The sequence below is a fragment of the Pan paniscus genome, chromosome 14, assembly GCF_029289425.2.
Source record: "Pan paniscus chromosome 14, NHGRI_mPanPan1-v2.0_pri, whole genome shotgun sequence".
Taxonomy (NCBI): domain Eukaryota; kingdom Metazoa; phylum Chordata; class Mammalia; order Primates; family Hominidae; genus Pan; species Pan paniscus.
In genome coordinates this window covers 98,723,608-98,740,351 of record NC_073263.2, presented here as the reverse complement: position 1 = coordinate 98,740,351, position 16,744 = coordinate 98,723,608, and the positions used below count along the sequence as shown (strand labels likewise).

The window sequence follows — 16,744 nt, the reverse complement described above, 5'->3', positions numbered from 1 at the left end:
TTGCCCTGCTCCCTGCTGCTTTTTGCCAGCCCAGCCAGAAGCCCTGCAGAAAACCTGTGCTGACCGGCCCGACATGTGGCAGGTACAAGAAGATGCCCTATTTATGAGGGGACAGGTTTACGATTTACAAAAGACAGGCGAAAATATAAAGGCATAACTTAAGTCCTGCCAGTGGGGAGTTAGAATGTTCCTGGCCAGGACATAAAGAAATATTCCTCTCCACAAGCTCGAATAAAGGAACACACAGCAGAAATAGTTGGGGGATGACGTCAGAAGTTCTGGGCTAGTGTCCTGCACTTCTCCTTGAAAGTAAAAACAGTGGGTCTAGAAGAATCTACGTGGCATTGCCCTTATTTAAATGAGTAGTTCTACTGCTCCTTGCAAAACAAGTAGGATAGCTGAAGAAACTTCCTCTTATTTAAAGATTGTAAGAATGTTCCCCCTGCCTTTTTTAAAAACCTTATTGTCCCCAAAACACACACATTACCCAATTAACAAATAGCTTTCCACTTAACCTTTGTCTTTTAAAGGGACAGTAATGTTTCTTGTAGAACATTCAAGGTGGTGGTGGTTAGGCAAGTCAGATTTTTTTCTTCGCTTCAGTGCTTGCTAACTATTCTAAAAATGTTACACATTTATTGTAAACACATGCTTCCGAGGCCTAACAAAAAAGCACAGTTTCCTCATGCCTGGCAGAAATTTAAAACGGAAAAGGGCAGAAAGAATTCTTTAGCAAATATATCCTTTCCTTCTCCTGGGCCAAGTGTGTTAAAAATAAATCTTCTCCATCATTTCTCACTGCTGCTTCTCAGCGAGAAAGTTGATATGGTTCGGCATAGTGAAAACACAGCTTTAAAAGCTAGCCTGCCCTCATTAAATTATTCTGCTGGCTGTGTGTTCTCATTAAAAATGCATAAAGATCAGATAATTGCAGTAAGCATTATTAACCCAGCTTTACTTTTGAATATAATGGTTCCACTTTTAAGCTGGAAACAAAGGCTCAGACATGCCAGGAAAAGAAATGTAAACATTGAACTACAGTATCGAAAACTTGCCAGAAAGCTACCTCTTGCTAGGTTGTTTAAAATGTGCTTTTGAAACTCAATTAAAGCTGTAGCATTGTAGAGCTAGGTAGGTCCCTAATTTTTAATAAATAGACACATACGTTTGGCCAAACATTCAACCGATGATTATTTACCATGAATTTTTTTTTAATCCTTAATTGCAAGTCTGTTTTCAAATAATATGATCCATGTAAACTTTATCTATTTGGGAACTAGCTATGGCAATATAACAATTTTTCATAGCAAGAAAATAAGATTGCTCCAAAGAATTCAAATGGTTTTTAAAAAATAATATAATAAATGAATCGATTCTTTGCATAAAAACTCGATTTCTTGCCTCACCCCAAACAGGCGGCATAGATTCAAGCTTTGCCATTTCTTTTTCTCAAATCAAAATGTTACGTAAAACTCCAGGGTCCCCCGCAAGTATTACAATTGAATTAGTGGAATCCAGTTTCCCTGGCTCCCGTAAGCAGCACACATGGAATGCAGCATACTGCAGCAAACTCTTTAAACATTCAAAAAAGGGGGGCGATTCTCCTACCTTGTTTAGCTCTGCCTGTCCTTCCCATTTACAGTAACCCCAGGAACATCTGGCAGAACCAAGTGGCCGAGGCTTCTCCACCGCATCATGAGGAAGAAACTTCCATGTAAATAGTTCTCATTCCCTGTTTATTGTACTCTGAAAGCCGTCTGCCGTATCTGGAAAATTTTACCTTCAGATGATGAAGCAAAGACAGTCTAAACTCTGTTGCTGTAAGCTGCAGCCCTTCCTTCCGACAAATCCCTCCCAGCCGGGGCCAGCCAATCCCCAGCCAGCTCGTCAGCCCTACTCGTCTGAAACTGGCCCTAATAGGATGACTGACACAGTAACACAGCACTTGCAGTGTGTAAAAACAGTGCATCCATACTGATGAAAGAGGAATTTCCCTCTCAGAAGAAAGCAATCATAGCACCAAGACAAAGTGGCACATAATTGGCAGAGCAGAGAGAGGGGTAGCTCAAGAAAACACCCTTGAAGACAGCCAGCTCGAAGCCAGGAGCTGCACCGTGAACACTTGGGAAAATGTGAAACTCCGCAGATTCCAAAGAAATCCAGGTTGTACATGAAACTGAAGTCCTTGGACTATCTGACAAAGCATATGTATATGTTTTTTAAAGGAAAAATAATTCAACGTCTGCCATGGCAGTTAATACCTTACAAAACATTTACATATTTCCATTATTGAGGAAGAATGTGCTAGCCCAAGTGCGTATTCAAAATCAAAACATGCTTATAGCTCTGGCACACACAGGTTTCCTGTATAACATCTGTTATTGCAGTGGTTAATTACTGCGGCCCATTTATCTTTCGTCTAAGTTTTCAGACCACTTGGGACTTCGATTAGGGAATGCTGGACAATAAAATTGATATCTATACACTACCCTTTTCTACTCTTGGCAGGCACCCACGAGAGGATTAGGTGTGCCTTAACCATCTTAGATGCCATTTGATAAATACTGTGCATTGGCTCACATTATCGTTAATGAAGCAATGATTATAGGAAGATGTTTACTGTTGAATACAAGGGGTACATGATCCAAGGGCCCCCATGAGGTGCCATTCCACAAAAGATGTTCTAGGAGGTGCTGGAGTTTCCTGAGATAAAGCAGAAGAAGAGAAAGTTTAGGAAGGGTTATTATTTATTTATTTATTTATTTATTTATTTATTTATTTATTTCCCAGTCTACAGCATTTCTGTATGCCTTGAAAACAAAAACTCAAAAACATATGGCATTTAGCAAACACAACAAGCATACATTTTCCTCCCCTAAATACCACATTTTGAGAAAAAAAATGTATGATGATTACATGACGAGACCAAGACAGAACAAAGCCCCTATTCATCTGAAAGGTTGAACCCAATGCACGATTTTTATAAGCAACTGTTCAGCGCATCTGTAATGAAGCAACAGAATGCAATGGAATGCTTTCTTTTTATTTTGCCATTGCATCTTAAAAACATAATATTTCATGTAATTTCTAGGCTACTTTCTTCAATAACTACCATGCTTTATTCCCCTCAGTTTTTATACTTACATTCTTTGTCTTCCCCATGTAATTCTATCACATATCCTAACTTGCAGGCTTTCATCTACTGTAATACTTCTAGAAATTTAAATTAGTTATGTGGTCAAACAGATACAAACTACTTTTAATTATTAATATACTTAAACAGATTTGTGATTCTCCTCTTCCTCATCTCCCTCTGATTCTGTCTTTGAAACTATCATTCCATGAATCCCATTCCTGAAACTTTAGTTATCTTTGACACATTCCCCCATTCTCAACCAATGAAACTAAGCCTTGTTGATTTTCCCTCCCAGGTAGGCCAGAACTCTGACCTATTACCTGGAAAACACAAATGCTAACAAGACAGCCTCTGGAACTCAGGCCTCCTCATCTTCAAGCTCCCTTGTTGCCAGACGGGTTTTTTAAAATCATGTAAAGTCATGTTCCTTTCACATTCAAACCTTTCTCTCTATAAAATCTGAATTATAGACTTTCAAGGGCCTTCATAATCTGGGCTCTCCCTTTCAACTCAACTTTTTCTCCACTGTTTTCCCAAGTGAACTTCCTGATGGAGTCATGCTTATTTCTGCCTTACTCAATCTTTAGACCTCAGCTCACCTTTCCCTTTATTCTGTCTTGTCTTCTGTGGCCACATTACCCTCTCTGATGTTCTCCTGTGAAAGCATTCTGTATTGTTTATTGTACCAGACGCTTTGAAACCCTTAACAATGCAGTCTTCTGCAGTTAGCTTGCCTGAGTTGATTTTTCCATCTCAGAAATCAAGGCTTGTGTCGTATATTAATTAAGATAATGCACGCAAAATGTCTATGCAGTGACTGGCACATAATAAATGCTCACTAATGATAGCCATTCTTACTGGTATTTCTAAATGCATTGTTCATTGCAGTTAGCAAAATGCCGTGCACAAACTTGCTGACTTCATGATTCCTATCTCAAGAATTGATATCATATTCATCCAACTGCATGAGCTAAAAACCTGGCAGTCATTCTTAACCCTCCTTCTTCAACCACCATTTGAAATCCATTATCAAAGTCTTTCGGGTTTAACACCTAAATATTTAGAAATGTTTCACTTTGCTTCATCTCTACCAGTGGCTTTGTCCAAGCTATCGGTGTCTTTTATCATGATGATTTAAATAGCCCCTTAACTGGTCTCCTGAATATATTCTTGACCCCTTCAAACCTTTTTTCACACTTCAGTCAGAACAGGAATTAAAAAACAAAAGTCTAATTTTTCCACACTCTTTTGTGTAAAACCTTTGCTGTGGACTGAATTGTGTCCCCCTAACATTTATATGTGGAAGTCCTAGCCCTCAACAGGAAGGTATTTGGAGATGGGACTTTTGGGAGGCAATTTAGATGAGGTCGTGAGGGTGGAGTCTTCACGATGGGATTTGTGTTCTTCTGAGACACCAGAAAGAGGCCTGTTTCTCTCTCCCTTTACCATGTGAAGACACAGCAAGAAAGCAGCTCTCTGCAAGCCAGGAACAGAGACCTCACCAGAACCTGACCATGCTGGCACTCTGATATTGGACTTTCAGCCTCCAGAACTATGAGAAAACAAACTTCTGTTGTATAAGCCACCCAGTCTATGGCAGCCTGAGTTGACTAAGACAACCTTTAACTCTCTTTAGATTGCTTTTAGGAAAAAGATAAAAGCCCTCAACATGGCCCATGAGGCTCTGTGCCATGTAGCCCCTGCCTGCTTCTCTAGCTTAGCCAGAGGCCGTCTGTTCAGGGAACCCTTCCCTGACCCACAGGATGAGTTCAGATCTACTTCTTGTTTTCTCTCATAGCCCTGTGAACTCCAGAGCAGTGCATCTCAAATGTTAATGTGCATGCAAATCTCCCAGGGGTCTTGTTAAAATGCAGATCCCATCTCCATAGTTCTTGGGTGGACACTGAAATTCTGCTTTTCTAACAAGCTCCCAGGTGACACTGATGGCTCTTGTCCACGGACTATTCTTTGAGCACCAAAATGTTTATAGATGTTGTTTGCTTCATAGCACTTATTACAGGGGATGGTTATACGTTAATTTGGTTATTATTATTTATTTACTTAAGGTCTACCTTCTGAGCCAGACTGTTGGCCTCAGAAGTCACAATTGTCTCTCCAACATCTAATCTAGTATGTTCGTGGCACATGGTGGAGGCGCTCCGTAACACATGTATGTTAAATGAATTAATTGATGGGTACAATGTCCTACAGATCCAAGCTGGACTTAATCTTTTTTCTTTTTTCTCTTCTTCCTCTTCTTTCTCCTTTTCCTCCTCCTCCTTCTTCTTTCCTTATTTTTCTATATCTACATAAGTTCCTGGAAACTCTGGATAGAAGCTTAATTTTTCCTGAGGTCATGACATGCTAACTAGAAAGCAGAATGTTTGAGAAACTAGAGAACAAGTAGCAAGAAGACATCAACTATATTCAAGTAAAGAAGGTGGCCAGAGGAATGAAAATACAAAACAGTACCTTCGAATTTGCCCAATAGAAATTGTCAGTTGTCTTGTACAGTTTGATAAATTCGAGATCTATCACTCCATCCTTTTCTTTTGACCTCTAGGCCCAGTTTTTTGTTTTTTTTTTTGTTTTTTTTTTTTTTGTTTTTTTTTTGAGACAGAGTCTCGCTCTGTCGCCCAGGCTGGAATGTAGTGGCGCGATCTTGGCTCACTGCAAACTCCGCCTCCCGGGTTCACGCCATTCTCCTGCTTCAGTCTCCCAAGTAGCTGGGACTACAGGCACCCGCCACCACGCCCAGCTAATTTTTTATATTTTTAGTAGAGATGGGATTTCACCATGCTATCCAGGATGGTCTTGATCTCCTGACCTCATGATCCGACCTCCTCGGCCTCCCAAAGTGCTGGGATTACAGGCGTGAGCCACTGTGCCCAGCCGGCCCAATTCTTCACCTAAATGTACCAGAGATGACTCATTTTTACCTTGTCCCAAACTAAAATCATTTTTTATTTGATCATTTCCCATTTCAATAAGTGAAAGCATCATTTCTGTTACGTTTCCCACTTTGGTAAATGGAGCCACCATCTTTGATGCCTAACTCTTTATCATCACCAACAACCAAATGGTCCCACACCCTGTGAATTCCTGTCTCTGGAATCTATCCACTCCTCTCCATCTTTACTGTTGGGCCCCTAATTAAACCCCCCACCACCTTTTACCTGTTCCTTACCTCTCTGCCTCCAATTTTGCCCCTCACCTTTCACTCCATTTACCACACCTCAGCCAAAATCATCTTTTTAAAAATGTAAATGTTATAATGCCATTACATGCATAAACTCACTCCATGTCTCCTCATTATCTTCCAGAGAAGTCCCCTAACTAGTTCCCAACTATCTTCTTTCACCCTCCTCTTGAAGTCACTTCCTTCCTACCTTTACATCCAGTATTATTAAACCAACTTTAGTCCCTCAGGTGTGTCATGTCTTTTCTAATTTAGAGCCTGGATTCCTTCTTCATGAAAAATCTTCTATTCCTTTCACACCCATCTAACATCTTTCTATCCAGCAACACCCAATGTACACATCACCTCCTCCAGGAAGCCTTCTTTGACCACCATGACTCTCACAGCACCTTGACATTTTATTCATCATAACAATTGTCACAGTACATAGTAAACATGTCTTGCTTGTTTATGTACCTCGCTAGAATCTATGAGGGAATGAACCATGTCTTTCCTATTCATCAGTTTATCCCCAGTGCCTAGAACATGCATTGCATAATAGCAGACACTTTCTGAATAGTTGTTGAATGGTTAAATGGATAAACTTGGAAATGGCACTGGTAATAAGGTGATAAAGACAGTTACAGGGCTTAAGTAAAAAAATTGGTAGAGAAGCCATAGAGACATATATACTATGTATAATGTATAATTATTATATATAATATGTGTATTATATATTATATGCATACTGTATATGTATATATCATATATTATATACAACACATATGTGTATATATGTATATATTACATATTATGTGTATATTATATGTTATATGTATATTCTATATTCTATAATATGTATTACGTATATATTATGTATTATGTATACATTTTATATTATGTATATAATATGCATATTATACATTATATGTGTATTATATATTATACTCTATGTATGTGTAAATATACTACATATGTAATAATATATATCCATGCATGCACACACACACACAAGCACACATGCATGAATTTAAAGTTGGACCGGAGAAGGAAAAGAAGCAATGCATAAAAGCTGAAAGGCACAATGCAGTTATGAAGTAATCTCCTTTGCTGGGCATACCAAAGTTAGCAAGCTTATGGTCAAGGAGAAAATTAATGTTTGATGATGTTTAAAATCATGGTGATTTCCTGAGAAACAGAGTCTCCCTTTGAATAGAAAAGGATAGGTGTCTTAGGACAGATAGAAGTGTTTGGTTTACTGGAAGAGATGGCCTGGTACCTAGAAAGGAAGAAAAAGTTGTTCATAGCAAGAGAGAGATGAGACAGAAAGGTAAGTTGCTGACGGGCCTGGTCTGTGATTATTCAATCTTAGGACTTATTTCTCTCTCAACATAATGTTTCAAGCCTATCCCGCCTCTTTGTCCTTTAGTATGTACTGCTATTTTTTACTTTTTTTTCTAGTTATTTCATGTATAAACCAAATCATAAGCCCCCTGAGGGTACAGACCTTGCATTAAAGTACTTTTCGTCATCCACAATGCCGAACATGGAGTGGTGCTGAATTCATTTTGGTTGATTGATTTCTATTTAGGATTCTGGAGAAAATTTACATACTTTCTAAGAGATTAGTATTTTTTTTTAACATGTTGGTTGAAAATGCAGCAGGGAATAGAAAATTGGTTTTATAATTTTCAGAAAAAAAAGTTATAGTGTTTTTTATTGAATTTATCGCAAGAAATGTCAACTGGTTTTTAATTTTTCTCCAGTAGGCCTAGAGGCAGAAGATGGGAAAATTAGGACTAACATTTTCTGGGTTAAGGAAAATAGGAGGAAGCAAATTGCATAAAGCATGTAAATAAAATCATGTGTGAGACTCCCTTACACAGAACATGGTACATAGCAGTGCTCAATGTCTGTTAGCCACTATTTTTACTGCTACTATTATCATTATCAACATCATCATAACCCTTAGGGCTTAGAATCCTAGTGAGAGTGATTTCTGTATGCCAAAAAAGTGATAACTAAAGTAGAGATTTCCAAACTTCCTTGCTTCATGACACTCTTGGTATTCCATAATTTTTTTCACTGTGTCCCTAGGCCAAAAATAATACCTAATTGTTCCATTTATTAAATAGCTATATCCAAACACCTTAGTAAGTGCTTATGTTTTAATAAGTAAGGAGTTATATGAAACGTTAATGCAAAATATTTGAAAAAAAACATTTTTCTTACATGCTTAACTCGAATTAGTTTTTAATGGATTGTAGCATGCCTATCTCAAAGCTTGAAATCAGATTGCAACCACAACTCTCATTTCCTGTTCCACATTGCTTCTTGCATGGTACTTGTTTTATCAGCTTAACAACTACTAAAAATCCAGCTTTGCAAAGATATATGTTACCATCAAAAGGAACAAAGTGTGATTCTATTGAAATCATGAACTACCTTGAGCTAGTAGGTCGCACAGTGTCTGACAGATGATGAATATTGCTGTATTTCCTTAGAAAATGTACAGCAGCCCATGGAACCCCAGTGAGTTCACTACAGTTTCCTAGGGTGCCTGAGAGCACGGTTTGGGAACCATGGCACTAAGGCAAAAGTCCCAATAGTTTGGCCAATGTTAACTGTCTCATTGTTTTTCTGGTTTGATGGTCATATCATGCCTCCTGTCCCAGGCCTAAGGGCATTTGAAGTCGCAGAGAGGAGGTCAGGTCAAAGGTTACAGGACATGCCCAGCCCTTAAGCTGTGGTCATGTGAAATCCTCCAAGCGTTGGAGATGGGGGCGAAGCCTATGGTTCTCCAGGATTGCAGATGTTCTCTGGGCTAAAGAAAGAACACCCTGAGGCAGGGGCTGAGTGATCTGCCCACAGTTGATGGGCCTGGGAACTTGCCAGGATCATCCACCTTTCCAAATGGTGAATTGTAAATATAAGCACAAAGAGGAAGCAGCAATGAGCATTTCCCCTGTCACTGTCTTCAATAAAATTACAGACTTCTTTTGCAGCTCCTGACTGCTATTCTTCTGGGCTGGCTGAGGGATCACTGTGCATCTGTCATTGTGCTCACTAGAATTCGCCCTTTCTCCTATAATAAAGGATGAGTATTCTCAGCCCCTTCTCCACCTCCTTCTATGAAAGTGGTGTTTCTGACAGAGAATGTCCAAGCCTGAAAGGTGGGTCTCTAAGCTGCAGGTGAGGGCTGTGATCTCCCTCCTGTTGGGATACTTGAAAGTAAGATTTTTCTATCTATAAACTTCTGCCCACCTTCTGACTGAGGGGCCAGGCTGAACATGGGTCCAGTGGCTATCGGATGGAAGGACATACACTCATGTGCTATACTTTTCCTTTTGTTTCTGGAGCATTTACTGCCTTTTGTCAAAATTTATAATCTACTTGATACTCATTATTGGTTGTCCAGTACCCAACATATGGGACTGACAATAAATATTTGTTAAACAAAATTTAGCAGGACTGAAATATGGTACAGGATGAGTAGGAAATTGGGTTTGAGACACAAGGCCAAGGATCAAAGCTAATGTGGCATTTCTAAGGGGCTTCCAAGGGTCATTAAAGCCAAGTTTTAAAAAACCAGGAAAGAGTCGAAAAGTCAAAACTACCAATTGAGAGTATCACTTTGGTGTCACCAAATAGTGTGTGCTATGGCAGAATCAGGATTTTCTATTTCTTTGATGCTTGATGAGCAGCTTAGATCCCTACAAAGAGTTTTTAATGGAATCAAAGGGTCTTTAATAACCTTTTCTTTAATGGAATGAGAATAACGTAACTTGTTCTTCAACGGTTCAGAAGTGGGTGGGTTCCAGCACAAGACTGTGGTGAGATTGCAGGAGTCTCTGTAGCAGTGGAAGTATGTCAGCCTGCTGCCTGATGAAGACATTGTCATCTCCAACAGAGAGTATGGAATGGATGTGGGGAATAGATGAAGCATAGCATGTGTGTTATTGTAGTGTGATGACAATCTTGACTTTAAAAATTAAATGCAACTGGTTTTGATTTACTACAATATACCGTTCCTGAAGGAAAGACTTGTCAGTGCTCCTATTCCCCTCTCCATCTCTTTCTGTTTATTTTAGGATCACCACCCTACCTAGATCCACTTGTTCACTCATCTGATTAGGGTTTATCACATGACTTGCTACATGTTGGTCCCAATTGAAACATTCATGATGTAAAGATAAACAAGATGTAGATGGGACCCCGAGAATCTCACATTATTTCACATGATCCCCAAAGTGAGATCTCTGGGCACTCATCTCAAATGTTTCTGAAGAAAAGGACCCAGGGCTAAGTTTGGAAACCATTGAAATCACTCATTAAATGTGTGTTTTTACCGAAGGACCTCTCAGAGCCTTGATTCTGGGAATGTGCATTGCAAATTTCCAAGACGGGGTTTTCTAGTTCACTGTGTCTGAGAATTAATTTTACCAGAGGCTCTTTTACTTAAAAAACGAAATCTAACTAGTATGGTGTTCTTGGGGGTTATATTTTGGAAAACTCTGGCCCAGGTAAAATGGGTTTTTTTTCCTGTTCATTAGACCGTGTCCATCTCTGCTTCTGCCTATCTTTCTTCACATTCAGAACTTCCCTCACTCTCTTCTGTCAACAACCATAGCTTCTAGATCTTTCTTTGTCACCTCTATTCAACCTCATTCAACTCAACCTCTTTTATTTGATGCTATATGTTCTTACTTGACTGAGGTCCTTAGCTTTACTAACTTGAGGCATCTAGCACACCTCAATGCTACTTTCTATTTGTTTCTCACAACCATGGTTATCCCAGAAGTCCCTGTGGCTCCAGGATCTCCTGTCTGGACCAGATCTTCACAGCAGCCTTTCTCCTCAGGCAAATCTTAGAGAAGATTTGCCCGGGTTTTTCTGACCAGCAGAGGGCCCTTGGTAGCTGTCTAGTGACCTATGGGCATAACTACCCTTCCAAAGCTTAACCCTGTCTAAATTCCATGTTTCAGCGAAAACATCAATTTCTGGAAAATGTGTTACTCATCTCTTTCCTCCGTCAAATGCTACTCATGACAAGCACTTCTGGGGAGCTCACATAGTGTTGACGACAAGGAGAGACATCTATTTATTAAATATGTACATAGTGATTATACTGAGTCAAGCACAATGCTATTGTGTGAAATCCATGACACTATTATTATCTCAGGTTTACAGATGGGAAAACACCTGAATGATTAAGTAACCTTTCCAGGGTCGCACAGCTGGCAGGTGGTGCAGCCCATTTGCCCCAGGCAGGCTGGCTTCAGAGGCCATGTTCTCTACTGTGACACCTCACTGGCTCTAAATGTGATAGAAAAATTATATGGCAAATCAGAAGGTGCTAAGTGCAAAGAAAAAAGTAAAAGGAAAAGGAGAATTTGGGCCTGGTAGAGGGGATCAGGCAATCAGGTGGAGCTGGGAGGGGGTAGCTGTGGCTTCTACCGTGGGGCCAGGACAGGCTCATGGAGAAAGCGCCCTCTGAACAGAGACATGTCAGGGTGAGGGAGTGTGTTTCCACTGTCAAATGAATAGAAATCTCTGGAGAAGTGTGTTCCAAGCAGAATATTCAAACCCCAGGAGCAATTCTGGAAAACGTTCATGTGGGAGGGACTTCTGCATACAACCACTTTGGCCTCCAGTTTGCCTGAGTCCCACCCCTTGTTTCTGAATTCCACTGATACTGTTCTCTTTGTACGAAGGGCACCATCCATTATCAAGAGCCATAGCACGGTGGCTTCTGCCTGTCTTTCTTCAAATCCAGGACTTTCCTCACTCTCTTCCCTCTATCAGCCACCATAAGCTTGGAGATCTTTCTTTGACACCTTTAGATATTTCCCCATCTCCCCTTTCCCTAAATCCAAAATACTGCTATCTCTTTCCAAGTAGATTCATCACACTATCTCATTCCGATATCCATTTAGATCTCGGCATATAGTCTTGATAAATTAAAATTTCAAACTTACGTAAAATGTTCTGCCTATTCTCCCAAGGACATGTGCTATGTTTTATAATGAAATTTTAATCTTTATTTTTAAAATAATTTGTGCAAAGAGAAGGCATCTGGCTTTGTTTTATCTGCTACAGAAAAGGGATCATGTCATGGATATATTCTTTACCAGAAATGGGCAATTATTTTGCCTTCCAGCTGGATTAGAGAGAAAAACAGGCTCACCTTAGCAACAGCATTCTGATGCTGATGTCATCACCTCACATCATTTTGGTCTCATGTCACTGCATTCTTTCTCTAAAATCTCAAGCCACAGCTTTATAGATCTCTGCATTTAGAAGGCTTAATGAAAAAGGAAGAAATAACCATACTTAAATATTCACTGAGTCATTCTAATCTTGAACTCTGTTAGCAGGTCCCTTTTCCACAGCAAAACAAAATGAGAATTGTGCTTTTTCTACTCCAGTTTTTGCTGCAGCTTTGCCTGCAACCCTTGTCTCTCTCAAGCTCAGGCCCACACACTCCTGCTCTATACCCCCAACCCAAGGGATTGCCAACCTCTCCAACAAGCCTGATCACTTACAAATAGAATGATTTTATTTCGCAAAGCAGTCCAATCCTGAGACGATTATGGTGAGCTTACAATCACGGATCCTAGGGCTAGAAGAAATCTTTCTTTTCATCTACACCCTAGCTTCTTATTTGAAGATGAGGAAGCAGACAGCAAGACAAGGCTTACTTTTGTAAAAGACAGAAAAGATTTTAACTCCCTGGAAGTTTGTGGCTCCTCAAAATTTCAATGAGGATTCTCATAGGGTGTCAGATCATGCATCAAATGTTATGTACCTCACCCCTTCCCCCACCCCACCCAACCCCTGCCTTCCTCTCCCTGCTACCCTTTCACCACCCCTCTCCTCCATACACAAAAATCCCATATACCCAAGTCACTAAATCACAGCAGCCAGAAATCCTTCCCACAACAGGAACTGGACTGAGTCCCTTCCACTTAGAAGTTTCAATACTGACTTTGGTCTCACAGCAAATAACATTTAAAAACTGAGCACTTTGGGAGGCCAAGGCGGGTGGATCACTTGCGGCCAGAAGTTTAAGACCAGCCTGGCCAGTGTGGTGAAACTTATGCCTGTAACCCCAGCTACTTGGGAGGTTAAGGCATGAGAATCACTTGAACCTGGGAGGCAGAAGTTGCAGTAAGCCACGATTGCACCACTGCACTCCAGCCTGGGCAACAGTGTGAGATTCTGTCTCAAAAAAAAAAAAAAAAAAATTCACAGTTGTATAGAATTATTTAAATTGTGTTTATGTATAGTTATAAAATTTGTATATATCAATATGAAAAATTCACTGTCAATGAATAGAAAACTATCCACATACATACTACACTTTGGTAAAATCAGGCTCTCCGTTTTCAAAACCACAAGCTATGCCACAAAGACAAAGACTTCCTTTATAAGCTTTCATCACACACTAACCGTCATGTTCTAAAAGTAATTTTAAAAGTTCTCAATTTGCTGGGTCCCTGACTAAGAAACACAGATGACATTTTTAATCTATTTGAATCTTAAAGTTATTTTTAACATAATTAAGCATTTATAACCTTGCTTTATAGATACATACTCTGAGTTATGTAACATCACTGAGCTAATACTTTGGACCACACTTAGATAAAAATCTCTGTTCTTAAGATTTCACATTTAAATATACTGAGGACACTTTGGGTTTTTTTGGTTAAAAGTCAATGTCGGCCAGGTGTGGTGGTTCATGCCTATAATCCCAGCACTTCGGGAGGCCAAGGCGGGCAGATCACCTGAGGCCAGGAGTTTGAGACCAGCCTGGCCAATACGGTGAAACCCCGTCTCTACTAAAAGCACAAAAATTATACAGGCATGGTGATGCACACCCGTAATCCCAGGTACTTGGGAGGCTGCGGCATGAGAATTGCTTGAACCCAGGAGGCGGAGGTTGCAATGAGCTGAGATCGTGCCACTGCACTCCAGCCTGGGTGACAGAGCAAGACCTTGCCTCAAAAAGTTAAAAATAAGAATAAAAAGAAGTGTCTTTTTTTAAAAGAACTTTTTAATATTGACAATAGCCAAACAAAAAGTTCATCAAACTTCTAGAAAACTAGAAATTTTACCAAATGAGCAATGAGTACACATTTTTCATAGTGTATAAACTAATAAGTATTAATTGCCTTAATTAGACTCACTGACACCCAAATAAGGGTTTTATCATCGTTCTCAAAGAAGACAAAGGGGCTAACTAATTTATCTTTATGTCTTCAATATTGGAAAGATTATTATAAAGCATTAATTGCACACTCTCCTTTGAACACTACTTTGCAGTAATTTATCACTTCATACTCACTCAATCTGGGAAGTCACTTTCTTTACCTTCACTTTACAAGTAGAGAAGTTGAGGCACATCAGGTTAAAGACTTAATCCTGGGTCTCTAAAGAACCTAGTGGCTGAAGTGGATTCTGTGTAAAATTTAGGCCTCTTAGTGGGGCAAATACTCACAGTCTAATCCTAAAAGTGGAGCAAAGATTCGTACTCTATTAACATGTTTTGACAGGGAGTTGGCAAGCTGGCAAATTTTGGTGGGTTCTCTTGTTTATATAGAAGAAAATAATAATGGGTGACATTATCCTAGAAGTAGAAAACAGAGAACTTCCTGCAATATTTTAAAGGAAATATAGGGATTTAATTTAAAATATAATTACCCAAATCATGTCTTTCAAGGATTTCGAATTCATTTATTGTACCTTTTTAGCTGGTTGGCTGGCCAGTTTGATTTGTTTGCCCCCACATTTAAGAACTCTGTTGGATGTAAAAACCACTCACAGTTTGATCAAAATAATAATTTTTAAGTGTACATTCTCAGTTTACTTAATTGCTGAGTTTATGTCCAGGGCCACTGTGTATGACCATGAAGGTTGTATGCAGAAAATCTCTAGAGCATTATTTAGGTCATACTTACCATTCTACAGTCCACATTCTTGAAGTATATGTACCGCTGGAGTTGTATAGTACACAACCTACTCAACTGTACACATCTGCCCAGTTAACATCTTTAGATTAAGGTTAGGGTTGAGGAAGGTGAATGTTATTAGAGGTTGATCTCATTATTAGGAGCTTCTCACCTTTGGATAATCTTTGTGTTTCTGCCCTGGCTCTTTCCTAGTTTTGTCATTATTTTTCCAAATTTCTCAAGTCCCTGACCCACATGCATCTACCACTGAGACTTTTTTTACATGGCCTGTAATAGGGTAAAGAGTAGGGACTAGGGTTTCTACACCCCGGGAGATTGATTAGAAAAATCCATGAATCAGCTTTTACTTTTGTAGTTCTAGGAGCAATCCGGTTCTATTGTACAATCTGGGCCAAGCTGTAGGTTCCACAAAAGGCTCAAGTTCCAGCCCTACAAAGGAATCAGAGGTATGTTGTCCCCTGCCTAAGTCACAATAATGATCCTCAATCATTGATTCCTACATCTATTAATTGGCACTATTCCTGTCCAAGTCTTTCTCATCGTTTTCCTGCTAAATAATGGTCCCACAACATGATCTCGGAAAATAAAAAAGAATTCCCCTTTGGGCTTATGTGGGAATCAATGCATACTACATTGTCCACTTGGAGATTCACATTGCACATGAGCATATTAAAGGCTCTGAGAAGTCCTGCAAGAAACAAAAGTTTAATTTTGTTTATCTCCAAACTTAGTTTCACGGACTCAACACCAGTCCTTGAAAGCAGCTGGGAAGGAGACTGTACCCTGCAAAACCACAGGGGCAGAGCTGTTCAAAACCATGGGAACTCACCCCTTGCATCAGCATGACCTGGATGTGAGACATAGAGTCAAGGGAGATCATTTCGGAAATTTAAGATTTGACTACCCTGCTGGATTTCAAACTTGCATGGGGCCTGTAGCCCCTTTGTTTTGGCCAACTTCTCCCACTGCCTGTACCTCCACTGTATCTAGGAAGTAACTAACCTACTTTTGATTTTACAGACTCATAGGTGGAAGGGACTTGCCTTGTCTTGGATGAGACTTTGAACTGTGGACTTTTGAGTTAATGCTGAAATGAATTAAGAATTTGGGGGACTGTTGGGAAGGCATGATTTGTTTTGAAGTGTAAGAACATGAGATTTGGGAGGGGCCAGGGGTGGAATTATATGGTTTGGCTCTGTTCCCACCCAAATCTCATCTTGAATTCCCACCTGTTGTGGGAGGGACCTGGTGGGAGGTAATTGAATCATGGGGGCAAGTCTTTCCCGTGCTGTTCTCATGACAGTGAATAAGTCTCACAAGATCTGATGGTTTTAAAAAGAAGAGTTCCCCTGCATGAGCTTTCTATCCTTGCCAGCTGCCATCCATGTAAGACGTGACTTGCTCCTCCTTGCCTTCCACCATGATTGTGAGGCTTCCCCAGCCACGTGGAACTGTAAG

General features: G+C 39.9%; 1 protein-coding gene across 15 annotated transcripts in view; it reads right to left on the bottom strand.

Moving 5' to 3' along the window:
* The window catches only part of MBNL2 (muscleblind like splicing regulator 2), a 254,347-nt gene that overhangs the window by 171,805 nt on the left and 65,798 nt on the right, over positions 1-16,744 (bottom strand). For 4 of the 15 annotated variants that reach the window (XM_003832034.4, XM_003832035.5, XM_055096916.2 and 1 more), the window contains exon 1: positions 1,609-1,872. The exons of 7 other annotated variants lie outside the window; for them this stretch is intronic. The gene's annotated coding sequence lies outside the window, so the exon portion shown is untranslated. Of the gene's footprint in view, positions 1-1,608; positions 1,873-16,744 lie in introns of those variants that run through there. 4 more of the 15 variants (XM_008957400.4, XM_008957399.4, XM_008957402.4 and 1 more) reach the window with 1 other exon arrangement.